Source organism: Ambystoma mexicanum, chromosome 8 (genome assembly GCF_040938575.1).
Source record: "Ambystoma mexicanum isolate Mex_15411 chromosome 8, UKY_AmexF1_1, whole genome shotgun sequence".
Taxonomy (NCBI): domain Eukaryota; kingdom Metazoa; phylum Chordata; class Amphibia; order Caudata; family Ambystomatidae; genus Ambystoma; species Ambystoma mexicanum.
The window spans coordinates 1,571,855,829-1,571,874,261 of record NC_090929.1 but is presented as its reverse complement, the minus strand read 5'-3'; positions in this window follow the sequence as shown (position 1 = coordinate 1,571,874,261).

The window sequence follows — 18,433 nt, the reverse complement described above, 5'->3', positions numbered from 1 at the left end:
ACCTTGATTGTAGATTAAGTCTGCATGGTGTCGAACTTGAGGCTAGTTTTCATTCACTTGCAGCCGGGATGTTGCACTTTTTAACCGGCTCACTCTCTTTGTGTAACGTTTAGTAATGCAGCAACGTTGGTTGTGAGGGATTATTAAAACACCAAAACACAGAAAGGAACTGCATTTGTAATCCAAATGGACAATGTAACTACATGACCTGTAATGTAGAGAAATAAAAAAGGAAGACTTTTAATTGGAAAATAGAGGGTCAACACCTGGAAGTGGTTGAGGCAGCTCTATGTGAGAAGGAGTAAGGTGGCTTTATTTAAGTACCTTAGATCTGGGGTCCTGGCAGAGACCTTGCAGCTACAACAATTCAGTTTTAAATTTGGTTCTTTTTCAGTTTTACTGGTGCTAAAATGATATAAGCAGAAGATACTTCCACGGTTGATTTTTGGAGCAGAAAACTGCAGGGAAGAGATGGAGTGGAAGCACTGCTGTGGAGGAAAGTCATGCAGTTACCCAACTCGGTCCCTATGGTGGGTCTGAGACAAGAGTTGGGCCTGGCGACGATTGAGGCCCATGTTAACTAGAAGGTACTGCAGCTATATGAGCTGATACTCTGCCCCCCGCACGAGTTGTTATATATTATACTAAAAGATATGCTGATAAAGAAAGCAAGTTTGTTTTTAGTGGCCTGGAGCAAAAAGTGTTTAGATTTACTCAAGTTAATTCCTCCCCTTACGTGTTCACTATAAATCCCAGGAAAACTAGACAATTATTTGAAAATGATTGGATTTTAAATAGGGAGATTTTACTGAGGTAGGATTGTTTTAATGATCATTTTAACTGGTCACTGAAAAGTTTTAATGTTTTGGCACCTTATCTTTTAAAGCACTCATTGCAGGATTTTAGAAGAACAACAAGTGGTGACTTTCTTTGAATTGGATGTTCCTCCCACGTATTCCTCAGCTTATGATAATTATACTTCCAGCTAAAACTTTGACAGGGGGCACTGTGTGCTGTCTTGTTGATGTCCCTCGAGGACCTCAGGTCAACTGTCGACGTCACCAGTATAAATGGCGCACGCAGCACCCAATGGCTTCAGTTCTGTTCTCCCCCCCCCCCCTCTCCTGTAGAGGAATTACCAGGCACGCCATAGACCGGAGGCTCCAAGAAAGCGTAAGGTGAAACAGGTGAATTCTAAGGGAGGGTCGATAAGGAATCTGCAGATTGTCAGCTTGTTGGCATGGGCTCCCCACCTCAGGATTGAGGCGTCCGTCACTAGCGTCATCTCTGGCCATGGCCGCCAAAAAGATTTTCCCTTGAAAATGTTGTCCTTGCAAGTCCTCCACAGAAGGTCCTGAAAGACTCTGCTCGGAAACCTTCAGGTGGTCTGACAATCTGTCTGAGAATTGGGACCATTGAGTCCTCACAGCCCATCGGAGGGATCTCATTCTAAGGCAAGCTGTGCTGTCGAGACATTTGTGCTGTCGAGACATTTGTGATGCCATGTTTGATGTCATGAGTGTTAGTCTTAGCAGTGCACAGTGGTGGCGCGAGTTATGGTTGCTTAGGTTACCATAACTGGCAAATTTCTGGGGTTTTTGGTTTTACTTGTAACCATAATATGGATAGATTGTTATTAGTGCAAAGTAAGTGTAATGTTCCTTTCAAGAACTTGTTGCACTGAATTTGATATTTTTTTAGGGCAACTGAAACATATCCTCCCTTTAACAACATTTTTTGTCAGTGCAAATGTCATAGCTTTTTAGTAGTGCAACTTACCCATAATGTCCCTTTAGCAACGTTTTTTCAGTGAATTGCATAGGTTTTTAGCAGGATACCCTTACTTTTTTGAAGATGTACTGTACAACATACTGAACCTGTGGGCACCATGTTAATGCACACATCAGTCTTGGAGTATGTGTCTGGTCGCGGACATCGGGTGGCTTCAAACCTGCTCAGAAAGGCAGGGGCTCTTAAATAACAAGGAACAGATGCAACCAGCAGCATGTACATCAATTGCAAGGTAAAATAGAGTAGGTCTGCAAACTGTGTACTTATGAAGCAAACAGTGCAAAGACATAGGGCCTACACCATAACGGAATGCACCAAAAACAGGAAATGATGTCTCCCTTTAACAATCTTACCTTACTGCTACTGTGCATGGGAACAAAGAACAAACGGCCAGAGTAAGTACAGGAAAGTACTAAAACCATAATATCACTGCAAGCTAGCAAGCACAATACAGTTTGTCTGAGGATTGCGCAGTATACAATAGTACAGAAGCATAAGGGTTTTTGTGGGTACGTAGCAATGGCAAGCACCTTACAGTAGCTGGAAGAAAAATTCCCTCATGACGTAATGACTTACGATACTAAACCCATTGTTACTCGCAGTAGTGTGGAAAGTAAATTATGTAATACATATTGCTTCATGTACACCTAACACATTTTCTTTTCTGTACGAGAACATATTGGAAAGGAAAGCAAGGTAGCACAAGTGGCACCCCTTCCACAACAGCATACAGGCATAGGAAAGGAAAGAAACTCTATAAATATCAAAATGGACAGCCTGGAAGCCAAAATGGAAGAATTGGTGAACAAGTGTGCCGCCTTAAAATATTGCGTACAAGGGGATATTCTGGACAAAATAAAACAGCATTGCCAGACCTTCATATGTACCCCTTCCCCATGTCACAGCCCGACCCTCTGCCCCAAATCTGTGTGATGGGAGGAGCCATGACTATGATACCTCAATCCCTTCCTCCCCTCAAGGACCAACTTGTGCAAATCCCCAATTCCCCACAATAAGTATCCACTTCTTCTACCTCTTCCCTTTCCTATTGGTGTGTATGAATGTGTTCAAGTAAACGTTGATATTTAAATTGTTCCGCAGTGTACATGTGGTATTGTTATTTTTTAAAAAAAAAAATGCTGTTTATGACTGAGCGGCGCACAGTTCTCGTAGTAGTGACCGCAATTAAGCAAAAGGTAGGTGTCCAACAGACAGCGCACCTGCATGGCCTATCCGCAACAATGGAGGCATCCATACAATGCCAGCACTACCCACATTTCCACATGGTGTGCACCACCTATATTTACGTGTGGGAGCAGACGTGTTTTCGTTGTGCAAGTGCACCCATGTGCATCTGTTCCTCTGTGTCCTGGTAACACTGCCACTATGCAGCATATGCAAACAACCTTTATTTAGTTTGAGCCACCCACCCACATCCTACAGGTAGCTAGACAGATAAACATCCCACCTGCTATACCCTATAAACACATAGCGTCTCCCAAAATGGTTGGCACAAGTGTGTCACACTATTGCTCAGTAGAGAAGTGGCAACGGTGTGCATAGGACATCTATGCACATGCGTACAACATATTCCGCCCAAAACACGACCTGGCGACGTCACCATGCAACCGCACCCACGCTGCACGTGGGCCCTTATTTCGGGGACACGATCCGGACCCTGGGACAGCGGAAAAATACAGTCTTGTGAAATGTATGCAGTGTTTTTCAGAAAGTACACGCTTACAAACACCACAATGTGCCATTGCACATGCATATATGTTTTTCAACAATGTAGGCCTGTTTTCCAGGTGCAAGTTCTCCACAGCAGCTCTACAAAAGGCCACACCCCAGAGCTGCTCTGCAATCTGTAGCTTTTCAGAACAGAGTAGCAGGGCACATTAGTTTCCCCTGTAAGTGATGTTGCATCGACTCTGCTGTGCTACATTGCCTTTGCAAGTAATGGCAACCATGTCAGCTCAGTACGCACAGTAATGGAGAAAAAACTATTGATGGCCCTTCCTGTGACCCACACCCGCAGTTGCAATAGTCCCCAATGTCCCATTCCCATGGGTAGCATGCTGAAAATGGTAGTATGTGGCACGTGTGTTTCCCGAAGTACGGCGAGGGCCGTGCCCCAATAAAGCAAAAATATTCCTTCTTCCCTTTCCACTTTCTTCTTTCCAGCACACCATCTTTGGGCACTGGTAAAATGTTCCACATGCATCCACCAATCACATTGAAGAGCTTTCCATGTAACAGTATCAGTTCTGTACAACAGTCCTCTGCTTACACACCACACCCAGAAACGTTATTGCGCAATACCTCAGCCTCCACAGTCCCATTTCCATGCCAATCCTCAAAATCCCTGGATGTGGATTTCGTGCTGCGTGCTGGCATGGGGGAATAAATTGCAACCAGGGTAGGGGAGTTCATTTTTAGTGGTGGCTCTAAAAGGAGCCTTTGGTGCTTCTAGAGAAACACCTTTTTTCAGTTTTTATTTGATGTGTGTTCTTGTGCTCACATTGTTACAGTAAACTCTTCAACGCATCCTGTAGATGGGCAAACAAAACAGCATTACCAATGAGCGACAATGAAATGCCATTTGCATGGAAAAACTCTGCATTTCCACAACTAATGAGCTCATTGTTGCAGAAGAACAACCCACGAGCAGACAAAAAAAAAAAAAAAAAATAGCACACATGCTTCCGTTGATGAGACCCCTTCCAACCTCTGGCTCGGAAGAACATACATTAGCATTGTCCCAAACTCTTCTTGGTGTTATGGATGAGAAAAGCACCTGACCAGTGGGAAAACGTCTCTTCACTACATTCAGCAACCTCTTCAGTCAACAGAACACAACTAAACAAGCCATGTAAACCCAAATGCACGCCCCGTAGTGCACAACATCAACACGAGCCAGGCCTCTGCAAAGTGCATGCATATCGGCAAAACTACAGTCATAGAGAGCGCTCCACAACACGTCCACTCCTTCCAAACCAAAATTGTCATTAAAGTGTCTTTCCAGGGCATACTTGTGCAGATCTATCACAAAGGCATTACCCAAAGTTAACACAATGCGTTTCTCCAGGTCAGCCAGCCTCACTACGCAGAGTAATGTAAAACAGTATGACTGCCCCTTCCTGTGAACCACACCCTCAGTACCCGGTTGGCTAATCCCCACAGTCCCATTTCCATTGGCCAGCATAGTGAGAAGGGCAGAATGTGGCATGTGCGCTTCCCAAAGTACCGCGAGGGCAACGCCCCTGTAAAGCAGGAGCAGTCCTTCCCTTTCCACCATTTTTTCCCACCACTACCTCATTGGGTACGGGTAAATAGTCGCACACGCATCCACCAATGCCATCGAAGACGTTAGCATCCAACACTGTCAGTTCTGCACAACACTTCATATGTACCGTTAAAAATTCAGCCTGCATGTGTCCTGCCATTGGAAAGCATGTTCATAAGTTCAGTAAAAGATTGCAGGATTTGTGCATCCACATGAGCACCCATCACCACAAAATGGATGTATGAATACTTTTTCTGCAGTAGGTTTACAACTGTCATAAGTGCCTCTGCGCACGGTATCTGACACTGAGCATCCATTACGCTCTTTAAAAGCATACGTTTTTTCTCCCATCCCGTACCATCAAGTGGCACTTCAATGGCATGTGCTTGCAATGTTTCATTTACCCAGATCATGCATGTTAATATCAAAACAAGGACTCTTCTTTCCTTCCGACAATGCTACGAATTGTTTTGCCCACTAATCCATCTCCAACATATATGGTAAAAATATGGCACCTAAACCAGCAGTGAATCTATATTAACAACCTAAAGCAAGTCCCCAAAAGGTCACTGTCTGCACAGCTGTGGTTCACTGTAGGCTGGATTATTGCAACAGCCTCTTTTTAAATCTGCCCACTATCTGCCTTCTGCATTTCATCCAGAAGAGGACTGCACAATTTGTCCTTGGCCTCAACCCAGGGATCACATCTCTCCAGGACTGAAACATCTGCAATAGCTCCCAGTGGATAAGATGAAAACCCTCTGCATTATGCACAAGGCCTTCTGGGCCCTCAATACCTTCAACTCTCACTTCCTATACATCTTCCTGCTCGAGCTCTTCTGTCATCCGCCTCCAACTCCTTTAGGGTCAGTCCCTTCCGCAAGCAACAGGGTTGGTGGTAGATCTCTTTCTTTCGGCGGGGGCCTCCCTCTGCAACACCAACCCCAACACTTGAGAACCATCGCCGGTTCCAGAAGCACCTCAAAGCCTTTCTCTTTGCGTCTGTTTTTTCTCCTCCTCTCCCCAGCTGATTTCCTGGCTGACACGGACTCTGCGCTGGTTACTTGGTCACTCGCTGATGTCGGGCTCAGGCCATCTCCCCCGCCAGTTGCACCCCTGCACTGCCCTTCTGGCAAACCCTGCACTTGGGGACTGTTTTCTGTATCCCCAACAGTACCGCCACTGCCTGATGTCTGCACCTATCCTTTCATTTGGCACCATCGGGCCGTATTTTTACTTATTGTCATTTGTTCTTCTTCCCATATACTGCTCTTTCCCCTACCGCTACCCATGCAGTTGGGCGATCTGAGTGCCACCTGGCCTAGTAGGTTCGTTGTCTGTCTCCCCTCTGTTCCCCCCTCGCCTCGTCGCGCCTTGCAAAACATATGTATAGGCACATTATAAATGCCATAGCATATAATTTCACATCATATGATATCATACACACATTGCATTCACAACAGGATGCCTGCCACTTACCCTGCACACGTCATCATAGGCTTCTGCACTTTTGTACAAAGAGACCTTCTGCCACAGTTTTTGCGCGCACACCACAACCACGAACATTATTGAGCAATGCCTTACCTCCACAGTCCCATTTCCATGGCTCCCATCCTGAAAATGGCCATATGTGGTACGTGTAATCCTGAAACTACAGCAGAATCAGCAGAGTTTTTGTGCTAGGCAGAGGGGAAAGGGGGGAGGGTGTGAAACAGGGTATGGGAATGGGTCTTTAGTGGTCCGTCTGAAAAGGTTGTGTTTTTTTTTTACATGCTTGCAAACCACCTTTTTAGTTTTTTCTCTTTCTGAGTTGGTTTACTTCTCCTTCCACTTTTACTGATTTATGGCCAACGCTTCTTGCACAGTGTAAAAGAAAATAGTATTGCCAATGGCGTTCAAAGAAATGCCATTTGCATGGAAGCAGTGTATATTTTGCAACTTCATGCTCTCATAGTGGGTGGAGAACATCCCATTAGTGCAGATAAATGCAGACATGCTTCCGTTTATAAGACACCTTCCAAGCTCTGGCTTGGGACAAATTATACCGGCATGGTCCCATACTCCTCTTGGTGGAATGGTTGAGAAAACAACCTTCACAGTGGGGAAAAATCTGCATCACTGCATTCATGAACTTCTTCAGGTGACGGAGCAAACGTCCACAGGACATGTAACCCAAATGTAGTCCTCCATAATGCACCACGACAACTTGAACAGTAGCGGTAGAGGCCACATATCCGCAAAGGTGAACCATCCTGCCGAAACTGCACGCCTAGACTGGCCCACAAAGCGTCCACTCCTTCCAACCCGAAATTAGCAGCTACGCCTCTTTGCACAGCATACATGTGCAGATCTTGTACAAAACTATCACCCATGATCAGCACTGTGCATCTCTCCATCTCTACCAACCTCATTACACAGGGTATTGGGAAAAAGTAGTACCGCCCCTTCCTGGGAACCACACTCTTGACACCCAATTCCATAATCCCCACAGTTCCATTTGCATGGCCACCATGGTCAGAATGGCAGGATGTGACACGTGCGCTTTCCCAGCTACAGCGAGGGCTACACCCTAGTAAAGCAGAGACAGTCCTTCTCCCCTCTCCACTGTTCTTCCAGCACGCCCTCATTTAGTACTGTGGAATATTCACGCATGCATGCAGCAATCACAGCCAAGAACTCTGCATCCAACACTATCATTTCTGTACAGCACTCCATATTTACCGTTGAACACTCAGAGTACACACTTCCTACTGCACCTCCTCAGAGGCACTCTGCCTTTCCACTCCTTCCCCCAGAAGCTCATGGTCTCCCAAGCTCTGGTTCTCTCTAGGTTGGACTATTGTAACAGCCCCTTTCTAAATCTACCTGTCTCTACTCTCCGTCCTCTGCAACTAATCCAGAACAGGACTGAGACTTGTCCTTGGCCTCAAGCCCTGGGATCGTATCTCTCCAGCTCTGAAATCTCTCAATTGGCTCCCAGTGAATGCAAGGATTAAATTCAAAACCCTCTCCATTGTCCACAAGGTCTTCTGGGGGCTGGGCCCAAAAATATCTTCAGCTACCCCTCCCCAAATACCACCCCTCTCGAGCTCTTTGCTCCTTTAACTCCCTCAGGGTCAGTCATTCTAACAAAGTTACCAACCGTAGTGACTACCTTACTTCCTAGTCCATAGTCCCCTTTCCTCCATACTTTTGGGACATTCCGTCCTGTGGGACAGGACCGGAGCACTTTTTGTAAAAAAAAGCATCAAATTGAAAATGTGTCCTTTTTACATGGGGTACTGTACGCATCCGTAACCCCGCCCTGCTTAGCTCCGCCCCACGCATCGCCCTTCGGTCCTTTTCCATCGCCAGGTCTGAGACCATTTAAGGAATAATAGAGGATACTTAATAGAGGGGACGGCAGGCGGGCGTATGGAGGAAAGGGGACTATGACTAGGAGTAAGGTAGTCACTACGGTGAGTAACTTTGTTGGGACGGGATGTAGGAGTATAACAAAGTTACTCACCGTAGTGACTACCTTACTCCTAGTCCATAGTCCCCTTTCCTCCATACTTTTGGGAGATTACCAAGCACTCATTACAGGATAACGGGTGGATGAAACTCCTTTACTGAAAGAGGTTTTTGAGAACAGCTTGCCCGAACTGAGCATCAGCCCTGGAGCTCAGGTCTAAGCAGTAATGGATGGGGAAGCCCACATAGCCGCTATGGCAATGGTTTCCCAGGGAACATATTTTTGGAAGTCAATGGCAGTTGCCTTGCCCCGCACAAGATTGGCATGAATTCCCTTCGGAGGCTAAAGGCCCTGAACGGTATACACCTCAGAGATACAGGAAGCAATCCATCGGGAGATAGTTGCTTTCGAGGCCAGCTTTCCTTTTGGGTCAGCGAAGGTCACCAAGAGCTGGGAAGAGCTCCGAAGATTAGATGTCCTAGCCAAATAAAACTTAAGCGCTTGCCTTACATCCAAATTATGCAGAACCCCCTCGGCATCAGAGGCTGGTTCTGGAAAGAAAACTGCTAAGGAAATAGACTGGTTCAGATGAAAATCAGATACCAGCTTTGGCAGGAAAGAGGGACTGGTCCGGAGGACAACCTTATCCTTGTGAAAGGTGAGGAATGGATGTTCTACTGACAAGGCCTGAAGCTCGCTTACACGCCTTGCCGAAGTCACCGCAATCAGAAAAGCCATTTTCTATGAAAGGAATTCCAAATACAACGTAGCCATGTGCTCAAAGGGTTTGTGGCATAAAGCAGAACCACATTCAGATCCCACTTAGGATGCAGGTTGTGCACAGGTGGATACAGATGAAATAGACCTGCAAAGTGCCTTTTAATGACAGGGTTTGTCAAAGAAAAAGAGCAAGAGTCCGTGGACAGGTAAGCGGCAATAGCTGACAAATAAGTCCTGCAAGACAAGACATGCATGCCGAAGCTGCCAGATGAGAAATGAAAGACAGGACTGTGTTGATGGCAGCTTCTCTGGGGTCCAGCTTTTTTGCTAAACATCAATGACAGAAACTGAGCCATTTGCTCCTATACTGAGACCTGGTCAAAGGTTTTCTAGCCGTCTGGATGATACCCATATTATCTGCGGACAAATTTAATCTTTCTAAAGATTTGAACTCAGGCACCAGACCGCCAAGCTGAATGATTGTGGGGAGGTGTGCCACATCTGCTGATCGCTCTGGTGAAGCAGGTTGGGAATCAGCAGAAGCCTGATCAGCGAGTCAGACTGACAGATGCTAAAGCTCCGAAAACCAGAATTTGGCTGGCCACCGAGTGCAATTCGACGTGTTCCTGAGCTTGCATAGCGCCTGGTGAATCAGAGGAAGAGGGGGGTGGGGGAGGTGGCGTAAGCCCTCATATTGTGCCACGGAATCTCGTGAGCATCCCCCAGGGTAGAAGCTCCAAGCTCATTCCTGGAAGCATAAAGAGGAAGTTTCCTGATCGATGACGTTACAAAGAGGTCCACTTCCGGAGTGCCCCAAAGGCGAAAAAGGTCAGAGAGGATCTCTGTGTTCAGCTCCCACTCGTAGCTGACCACCGCTCACCGGCTGAGAGAGTCTGCCGTTACATTCAGCTGGCCCCGAATTTGTACCGCTAACAGCCAAACACTGTGCTGAATGGTCCATTCCCAAATCTGAATGGCTAAATCCACAAGGGGGGGGGGAAGGGGTGACCACTGCTTGTTTATGTAAAACATGAATACTGCATTGTCCGTGCTACCGAGGACCACCTTGTGCACATTCTCTGGCTTGAAAGCTTTGAGCGCCAGGAAAATCCTTAGGAGCTCCAGATAATTTATATGAAATGGTCCGTCCTGCAGCAACCATAGGTTGAAAACCTGAAGATGATCCATCGTCGCACCCCACCCGATAAGGGAGGAGTCCGTCGTAATGGTCACCGGAGGGAAGGGCTCCTGAAAAGGCACACCGACCGACAGATTGCTGGAAGAAGACCACCAGAGGAGATAAGTCATCATGCAGGGCGGAACCATTTTGGTGTCTGGGTCCACTGCCTGAAGCCAGGAGCACGAAGAGCCAACTGCGTAAATCACATCTTGAGACGCACAAGGGGAAGAGCAAGCACGCACGGGGCCATGAGACCGAGAAGCCTCTAGGACCACCAGGCGGACATGCTTTCCAACCGAATGAAGACTTGACACGTGGTTAAGAGATCCACCATCCTGTCCGTCAAGTACACTCTGCAGTTGATCATGTTCTAACAGAAACCCAGGAATATCAGGTCCTGACAGATCGTCATGGAGGAGAGACTGAAGTTTGCTCAAGGCTTTCACCGGATAAGGACTGAGCAGAAGCCAGTCGTCCAAAGATGCATACACGTGAAAACCCTGTGGCCTTAAGAAAGCCGTGATGACAGACATCTTCGTGAAGACACGCTGCGCTGAGCTGAGACCAAAATGGAGCACTCTAAACCGGTAGTGCTCCTCTCCCAGATAGAACCGCAGATATTTCCGATGCGGGCTCCAGATCAGGGTATGCATATATGCATCCTGAAGGTCCACAATGCTGAGCCAGTCACCCTTCTGAAGAGGACTTTATTTGGCAGGGCTTAATCATCTTGAATTTCTCTTGGGGAAGAAAAAGGTTGAACTGGGAAAGGTCTAGAATGGTGTTCAGGCCAGCCTGGTTGGGTTTTGGTACCGTAAACAGACTAGAGTAGAAGCCCTCCCCTCGTTCCACTAGGTGAACAGGTTCCACCGCCCTGAGATCTAGAAGCATCTGGACCCTGGCTCTGAGGGAGGGCGTCCCCGACTGTTGAAAGGGAGGATTGAAGGGTAGGGTAGGGGGGAGGGGCAAGCGGAAGCCCGCCCGAGTGATGGACAAAACCCACCTGTCTTCGGTGATGGTTTGCCACACCTCCAGACGAGAAGATTGTTCCTCCCACCGGAGTCTCATGCGAGTGCCAAAAAATATCATTTTGCAGACTTTTTCGGCAGAGAGACTTCCCGTCCCTGAAGTGGAGGCTGAAGACCGAGAGAAAAACCAACCTCGAAACCAACCTCGTTGCTGTCTTCGACGGGAGTTACCCCTCGGCGCATCAGTCTACGAGACCTGTGGTCCCGGAACCCTCTGAAGCCTGAGGAGGACCGAGACTGGCCTCGAGCCGAGGGGTCGACATGGTGCGCAGTAGCCTCCAGCATATCCTGCACCAACACCCTGGTGTCTGATAAACCGCCCTTGAAGTCTTCCAATCTGTCAACAGGAATGAACTCCTGGAAGTCAGCCAAATCTCTCCACAGTTTCATATTCGCCGCCGCCAGAATGAGCTCGGTTAGCCTGATGCAACTGCAGCGTCGAATTGGCAAAAATCTTCTTGCCCAAGGAATCAAGCAATGTGTCCTCCTTGGACACAACTTGAGCCGCAGAAGTCGCAGAGGCCGGCTTCGCTTGCAGAGTGGCAGCCGCTACCACCGTCAAGGACGGCAGCGGGCATGACGCCAAGGCTACTTCCTCGGAGGTGTGCAACCTGTAACAGGCGTCAATCCTTTTATTTACGTTCAGCCCGGTGTGGGGTTTATCCCAGAACTTGCGTGCCTGGGCCAGGATGTCCCTCTGAAGGAACAGGCTGGTGCGCTCGTGTGGAGACAAGGTTAGCGCCCCCCGAAAGCACTCCTTCCTGCGGAGCGGGTGCCTCAGGCACTGGTATGTCAATGAGTGACATGTCCAGTACCCGGTCGTGAAATGCTTGGACAGAGCGGGGCTGGTCCTCACGGTCCTGATCTGCCAAAGGGTTGTCTAGAGAATCCAGATCCCCCAGTTGGGACGCAGCCGGCATCAGATTGACATCACGCTCTGCTAGTACCAGTGACAAGGGAGGCAGAGGCGGAAGAGCCGGAGGAGGGCCAGGAGGCAGATTAGGTGCTGCCGCCAGCGCGACAGGCGCCGTGACAGGAACCAGAGTCCGAGGGCAGATTTCCCTAAAGAGGGCCTTAAAAGTACTCCCTCATGGGATCAGAGTTCATTAGACTATGAAATTTCCCAAAAAAAGGCATCCTCTGCCGAGACCTTAGGCGCTGGAGTGGGCAGAGACCTCTCATGAGGAGCATAACCCCACGAACACAGTGAGGAGGGCAGCCAAGAGGGCCGCCAACAACCGGGTCTACATAGACCAATGGGGCAGATGGAGGAAGCGAGACCGAATGTGGTAGCGGCATCCGAGCACACCAGTCATAGGAAGGGCAGAACGGATTCACACTGTCGCGTGGAAAAGGTTGTCCACCGAAAAGAAGGTTCCCAGCACCTGCCGTCGATAGCGTGGGTGTGAGGGAAGAATCCAAAATGGCAGTACACGGGAAGGCCTGCCATTTTGTGAACACCTGAGGAGAACTGCGTCACATGTGTAGATGAGGCAGTTGACTCCACAGATTGGTCAGGGGACTTGACAGAGAATTTAGCCTCGATACAAGGATCCTCGGCAGAGCCGGTACTATGGGGCCTTGGATGTTTACTGGACATCCTGTCCCTTGAATTAGCCTCCAAAAGGAGGAACCTCAGCAAAGCTGGTAACAGGAGTTACGGTCGACAACCTCTCCCTGCGTCCCCTCAACAGAACCGGTGACTCCGCGAGCAAAGGAAAGTTAAGGAATCCACCTCACAGACAAGACCTTAACAGGCCTCTTAGTTCTGATGGTACACACCTTAGCCTCGTTAAGAGGAACCTTGGAACAGAGTCCAGTCTAAAATAGCTCCCCTGAGAGGGGCCTCGAACCGTGGTTCAGTACAGAAAGCCTCAACTGTTTGGGAAGCTCCTGACAAGGAGACCTCAGAGCGAACCCCGGTACCCAAAGCCTCAGCAATGACTATGCTGGCTATTAACACCTGATCGGAGAACCTCGGATCGTAATCCGGTATAGGCAGGCCCCTTGCGGAGACCCTTGGTACGCCTATTAGGCCTGCGAGGCACCTCAGGGAGAACACTGGTAGCAGAGCTTTTGAAGATCCTCCTGGACCTGGCGGACCCCAGGAAGGAGTCCCCCAGCTGGGGTGCCCTGAAAAGTAAGGAACTTACCGTGGGGTCAATTCTTTCTGCCAATGAAGATTTGGAAATGCGATGGAGGAACTTTCTGGAAGATCTCCTCCCACCGACGAAGACGACGTTGAAGTGCCTGGACCGAAAGGGTGTCGCAGAAGGAACACTAATTCCAACGGTGTTCCGGTACCAGTCACTCCAAGCAGAGAGAATGGGGATCCGCCCTAGCGAAGCAACGCTTGCAAGAGGAACAAGTGACAAATCCCAGATGCTCCGGCATAGACGGAGGACTACGCGACCGCAGATTCGAAGCAGGAGAGAAGGTCAACGGGAAGAAAAAGGTCTTCCCAGTGATGCTAGTGCGTCCAGCCCCGACCACACAGAGAAAAGGACTGAAGGGAGATGCATGGGGCGGAGCTAAGGAGGGCAGGGTTACGGCCACGTGCAGTACCCCGCGTAAAAAGCTGAGCACTTTTTGTAAAAAAAAAAAAGCATCCGGTCCCATCCCACAGAACGGAATGTCTCAAAAGTATGGAGGAAAGGGGACGGGAAGTAGGAGGATTTAAAGATACGAGATGGGGTAGATCTCAGTCTTCGGCAGGGGCCTCCCACTGGAACAGCCTCCCTGCTACTCTAAAACTTGAGAACCATCTCTGGTTCCAGAAGCACCTCAAGACATTCCTCTTTGCTTCTGCCTTCGCTCCTTCTCTCCCCTGCTGATCGGTTCTCTCTTGGCACCATGCACTTTGCCACCCTCTGTCCTCCAGGCCCAGGTATCTGCTCACCCTGCCACCCTCCCGCACTGCCCCCAGGCCACCCTTTGCACTGGGGTCTTTATCTGTACCCATACAGACCCCCCCCCCCCACTTTTCTTCCTGCACGTATCGGCCCTACCCGGTGTGCTGCTTTAAACCCAGCACTTGCTAATTGCTGGCTGCACTACCACTATTTGTTGCCTTTATTTGTTTCTCCTTTGTTCTGCACTTTTTACTTCTTCCGCCCATAAACGCCTCCCCTCCCATGCACTTGTGCGTTCTCAATGTCACTGCGCCTAGTAAGATCGTTTTGTTCTCCCTTGTTCCCCTCCCTTGCCTTATCTGTACAAGCACGATAGAAATAAAATATCAATATTAATACATGACACGTGTGCTTCCAAAGCACCTTCAGTACAATGTTCGGGAAAAAAACCCACGATTTCAGCATCCAAAATCATCCAGAGTGGCACCCATCACACCTTCTATCATGCACACAAGAGTCTACTGCTTCCCACACCCAGCACAACATAATGAAGCCATGCATTCGAACATGTGGGCAGAAACCACAATCCACAAACGTAAAATAGCCAGCGGCACTTCTACCCAACACCAGTACCATAACAGCGAAGCATGGACACATGTAACAGTTAGCAGATTCCACAAACATACCACTGCCTCCGCCACCTCTACCCACTTACATTCACAAAGTATTGCGTCACTGCCAACCAAATCACACAATCTTTACAACATTTGGCCTACTAAGTACTTGCATTTCAAGTATGGTAATTTCTACAAAAGTCAGTCCGGGAATGTGCCCTGTGATTACACTCTGGACGTTTTTTAAAATGAAATATAAAACAAAGAAATAAATACAGGTTTATAAAATGAACAAAATTGTTTTTAACTTCTTGTGTGTAGATGGCCAAAAAAAGGGTACACAGTATTTTGATGTCAATTTAAAGATAATTAAAATATATGAAAGTTAACTACAGTTTAGTAGAAGAAGAAAAAAAAAAAAAGTATTCAACGCTTCATGTTGGGAACCTAGTGATACAGAAACATATTTACATTTTAGGTTTTTTTTTAACTAAAAAATCAAGTTAACTACTAGTTATGATGTCTATTTTAATGGTCTTTTGACCTAGCCCATTTGTGTAACGGTGCATAGTTTAAACGTCATTTTGTGGTGTTCTTGAAGTACTTAAACTTATTTACCATTTGTTTCACAACTTGAGAATGGTGTTCTACAGATATAAATTAAGCCTCTGTACAAATAGAAGTATTAAAGAACAATAGAATTTTTAAGAAAAGTTTTAAACTTGAAGTGTAGATTAGGACATTTCACTATTAATTTCTTATATGTGTAGGTGGCCAACACAAATTGAAATAACATTTCTAAAGTACTTAGAGTAGCTTGTAGTTAAGTATTCATGCATTTACATACGGAAAACCTTTTCTTGTCTACCTATTAATTCAAATAACGTACGACTTTGTTTCTCGCCTCTTCTGATTTTGCAAACTATTTCACATCTAAAGTAGCAAACCTGTGCTTAGCTTTCACCCCTTCTGCTACTCCTTCCCCTTCTCCCACTCTTGTTCCATCACTACATTCATTTTCTTCATTCTCTCCCCTTGCTAACTGACATCTGCCCTCTTAGCTCGTGCTCACACTACTGCTTTTTCATCTAATCCTCTCCACTCTTCTCTTATCCCTCAAGTATATCCATATCTTCTTCCTTGCCTCTTATTAACTCCTTTTGTACATTCTTGTTTTCCTGCTACCTTTAAGCATGTGCTTAGTCTCCCCATCTTGAAAGAACCTTCTCTTGACTCATCTATTCCTGCTAATTTCTGCCCCATTTCTGTTCTACCTTTCCTTTCTAAAATTCTTGAACAGGCTGCCTGTAACCAGTTACCTGAATCTCCATTCTCTCCTCCCTCCTCTTAAGTCTGGTGTTCGTCCTTCTCCCTCTACAGACACTTCTCTTCTGCAGGTCTAAAATTCTTTCCTCAGAGCCTGTCACTCCAAACATTCTTATTCTTCGTGACCTGTCTGCAGCTTTTGACACTGGACAAACCCTCTTCTTATTTCTCTTTCCACCTTAGGTATCTCAGGGTCTGCTCTTGAATGGTTCTGTTCCTACCTTTTGCTACAGACCTATTCCGTAACATGGACTGGCCACTTCTTCACTCTCCCTTCTATATGGTATCCCTCAAGGCTCAGTATTTGGGCCTCTTTTCCATTTACAGGGCCCCCCTTTCAGCCACTAGCTCTTCATCTATACACCCATGACACCCAGATCTTTTTCTCCTTTTTCGCCCTCGATTCTGCTCTCAACTGTTTCAAACGGACTTCCTGCTGTTCAGATGACATGTAGAAAATGAGGACAATACCCCAAAACTGAGGTCCTGTTCTTTCCTGCCTCCATTTCTCCCACTCCTTCCCCCAACTCTCTCCTTTCCCTCATCTTCTCTTTTCGACATCTGCACGCAACTTGGTAGTTATCTTTGATGCTTCTCTCTTCATATTTCTTCTATTTCCTGCTCTGGTCGCTATGCAGTTTTTAACATTAGTCGTGCTTGCGCGGATCTTTCCTTTCATGCTACGAAATGTCTTCTTTTCTCTGCCGTCTTTTCCCGCATAGACCATTGTTCATCCTTATTGCTTGGTCTTCCTACCTCTGATCTTCTTCCTCTTTGATCCGTTTATAATTCCTCTATCCGTCTTCTTTTCCCCTTCTCGGTCTTCCATTACACCCTCACTACTATCCATTTCATTACTCTTGAGTCTCGTCTTTACCACTTTCTCTCAATTGTTTACAAATGCACTCATGGTCTGGGCCCCCCCCCCTCCATCTTTCCGCCCTATTCTCGTTCTATGTCCCTCCGTGCCCCCTTAAGATCACAGAATGTATTTCTTCTAACTGTTCCTAAACCTCCCTGTGCTTCTCGTTTCCGTTCTTTTACTCTCCTGGACCCCAAAACACTGGAACTCTCTTCCCCTTTCACTCAGTTCCACCTCATCTCTTCGTATGTTTTAAATAAACCTCAAAACCTCTTATCTTCCCTTGTCTCTTAAACCTCTGGCTTCTCCTTTCAGATGTTACTTGTACTTATGCTCATATTGCATCATGACGATTTGTACTGTTTTTTAAAAATATGTATTGTTCATTGCCTTTGGCGAAAGGCGCTCTATGAATTCAATAAAATGACTAGACATTAAAAACATTTACACTCAAAAATAATTGTACAATGTTGGCATGCTTGTATTTTTTTGTAAAAACTGATGACAGCTACGTTACAAGTCTCGGTTTCCTGGTGAAGTTTGCATAAACTGCCCTGTAAATGTCATGTTTTACAATAAAACAAAGTGTGTACAAAAATGAAGCACGGGCTTTGTGTATATAGTAAATTTTATGATACTCTTATTGTGTATTTTTTTCTAAATACAATGTATAGAAGTACATTTGGCAAGCCTATTTAGAATTTGCTGATGCAAAATCAAGTTCATAAATACGCGAGGGCTTAGTTGTTGCCGCTTTACTTTGTGAAGGAGATTCCCACCTTGGGATGGGAGCTCAGCAAATCAGGTGGTTGGAACAATTGGTGAGAATTCACATTTCCGGCCTACTGTCCCAGCCACCAGAGGCCCTGCCCTGGTGGCACCATTTTTTTAATCTAGGGAGAAAACAGGGAGCCTCCCCCAACACCCACCCCCCAAAATCCCTTGTTAATTTCTCCCACTCCCTCCCTCCCTCCATCCCCACGTACCTGCTGCACTGGCGATCAATGCTCCGGTTCCTGTGCTCCTCCAGTCTCCTGGTCACCGCCAAAGACATGGAAAAGGGACCATATGGCGGCAGGCATTCCCCCTGCCTACCCCCCCTCGGGAGATTGGCTGCGCAACCCCCAGGGTGTGAATGGCCTTCATCCCTGTGGCAGGGGGCCGACATAGCCGGTAACAGTCCACAGACCTCACAAGTCCCTGAATGCGCTTGTTCTGGCGGGAAGTTACCAGCCATGTCAGACCTTTGCTGTGGAGGTGAAAGGTACAATGCTGTATAGAAAATGAATGTTTTAGCAATACTTAATGTCCATAGTACTG